Below are 2,722 nucleotides of genomic sequence, written 5' to 3'. Positions count from 1 at the left end.
TACCTGCATTTTGGATTGAGAAGCAGATATTTCCCTGTGCTTACTGCCCTTTTTTCCATATACCAGTATTGGGCTGAAAACGCCTGTTTTGAGACTATGCACAGAAAGGGTTTGCAGACTGCTGAATCCACACACGGTTTTAACTCTGGAAGTTGAGTGCACTCATTGACAACCGTTGTGTTAGATAGCTGCGTTTTGGATTTAGAAGCAGATATTTCCCTGTGCTTACTGCCCTTTCTTCCATATGCCGGTATTGGGCTGAAAACGCCTGTTTTGAGACTCTGCACAGAAAGTATTTGCAGACTGCTGAATCCACACACGGGTTTAACTCTGCAAGTTGAGTGCACACACTGACAACCGTTCTGTTAGATAGTCGCGTTTTGGATTTAGAAGCAGATATTTCCCTGTGCTTACTGCCCTTTCTTCCATATGCCGGTATTGGGCTGAAAAAGCCTCTTTTGGAAATTGGCACATAAAGTTTTTGCAGACTGCTGAATCCACACAGGGCTTTAACCCTGGAAGGTGAGTGCACACATTGACAAACGTTGTGTTAGATAGCTGCGTTTTGGATATAGAAGCAGATATTTCCCTTGTGCTTACTGCCCTTTCTTCCATATGCCGGAATTGGGCTGAAAACGCCTGTTTTGAGACTCTGCACAGAAAGTGTTTGCAGACTGCTGAATCCACACACGGGTTTAAACTCTGCAAGTTGAGTGCACACATTGACAACCGTTCTGTTAGATAGCCGCGTTTTGGATTTAGAAGCAGATATTTCCCTGTGCTTACTGCCCTTTCTTCCATATTCCGGTATTGGGCTGAAAACGCCTGTTTTGAGACTCTGCACAGAAAGTGTTTGCAGACTGCTGAATCCACACACGGGTTTAACTCTGCATGTTGAGTGCACACATTGACAACCGTTATGTTAGATAGCTGCGTTTTGCGATTTAGAAGCAGATATTTCCCTGTGCTTACTGCCGTTTCTTCCATATGCCGGTATTGGGCTGAAAACGCCTGTTTTGAGACTCTGCACAGAAAGTGTTTGCAGACTGCTGAATCCACACACGGGTTTAACTCTGGAAGTTGAGTGCACCCATTGACAACCGTTCTGTTACATAGCTGCGTTTTGGATTTAGAAGCAGATATTTCCCTGTGCTTTCTGCCCTTTCTTCCATATTCCGGTATTGGGATGAAAACGCCTGTTTTGAGACTCTGCACAGAAAGTGTTTGCAGACTGCTGAATCCACACACGGGTTTAACTCTGCATGTTCAGTGCACCCATTGACAACCGTTGTGTTAGATAGCTGTGTTTTGGATTTAGAAGCAGATATTTCCCTGTGCTTACTGCCCTTTCTTCCATATGCCGGTATTGGGCTGAAAACGCCTGTTTTGAGACTCTGCAGAGAAAGTGTTTGCAGACTGGTGAATCCACACACGGGTTTAACTCTACATGTTGAGTGCACACATTGACAACCGTTCTGTTAGATACCTGCATTTTGGATTGAGAAGCAGATATTTCCCTGTGCTTACTGCCCTTTTTTCCATATGTCAGTATTGGGCTGAAAACGCCTGTTTTGAGACTATGCACAGAAAGTGTTTGCAGACTGCTGAATCCACACACGGTTTTAACTCTGGAAGTTGAGTGCACTCATTGACAACCGTTGTGTTAGATAGCTGCGTTTTGGATTTAGAAGCAGATATTTCCCTGTGCTTACTGCCCTTTCTTCCATATGCCGGTATTGGGCTGAAAACGCCTGTTTTGAGACTCTGCACAGAAAGTATTTGCAGACTGCTGAATGCACACACGGGTTTAACTCTGCAAGTTGAGTGCACACACTGACAACCGTTCTGTTAGATAGTCGCGTTTTGGATTTAGAAGCAGATATTTCCCTGTGCTTACTGCCCTTTCTTCCATATGCCGGTATTGGCGGAAAACGCCTGTTTTGATCCTCCGCACAGAAAGTGTTTGTAGACCGCTGAATCCACACACGGCTTTTACTCTGCAAGTTGAGTGCCCACATTGACAACCGTTCTGTTAGATAGCTGCGTTTTGAATTTAGAAGCAGATATTTCCCTGTTCTTACTGCCCTTTCTTCCATATGCAGGTATTGGGCTGAAAACGCCTGTTTTGAGACTCTGCACAGAAAGTGTTTGCAGACTGCTGAATCCACACACGGGTTTAACTCTGCAAGTTGAGTGCACACATTGACAACCGTTCTGTTAGATAGCCGCGTTTTGGATTTAGAAGCAGATATTTCCCTGTGCTTACTGCCCTTTCTTCCATATTCCGGTATTGGGCTGAAAACGCCTGTTTTGAGACTCTGCACAGAAAGTGTTTGCAGACTGCTGAATCCACACACGGGTTTAACTCTGCATGTTGAGTGCACACATTGACAACCGTTATGTTACATAGCTGTTTTTTGGATTTAGAAGCAGATATTTCCCTGTGCTTACTGCCCTTTCTTCCATATGCCGGTATTGGGCTGAAAACGCCTGTTTTGAGACTCTGCACAGAACGTGTTTGCAGACTGCTGAATCCACACACACGGTTTTAACTCTGGAAGTTGAGTGCACCCATTCACAACCGTTGTGTTAGATAGCTGTGTTTTGGATTTTGAAGCAGATATTTCCCTGTGCTTACTGCCCTTTCTTCCATATGCCGGTATTGGGCTGAAAACGCCTGTTTTGAGACTCTGCACAGAAAGTGTTTGCAGACTGCTAAATC

The sequence above is a fragment of the Aotus nancymaae genome, unplaced genomic scaffold (assembly GCF_030222135.1).
Source record: "Aotus nancymaae isolate 86718 unplaced genomic scaffold, 86718_ANA_hifiasm-v0.15.2.pri h1tg000002l, whole genome shotgun sequence".
Classification (NCBI taxonomy): domain Eukaryota; kingdom Metazoa; phylum Chordata; class Mammalia; order Primates; family Aotidae; genus Aotus; species Aotus nancymaae.
The sequence above is the reverse complement of the archived record's forward strand: the minus strand, read 5'-3'. Positions refer to the sequence as shown.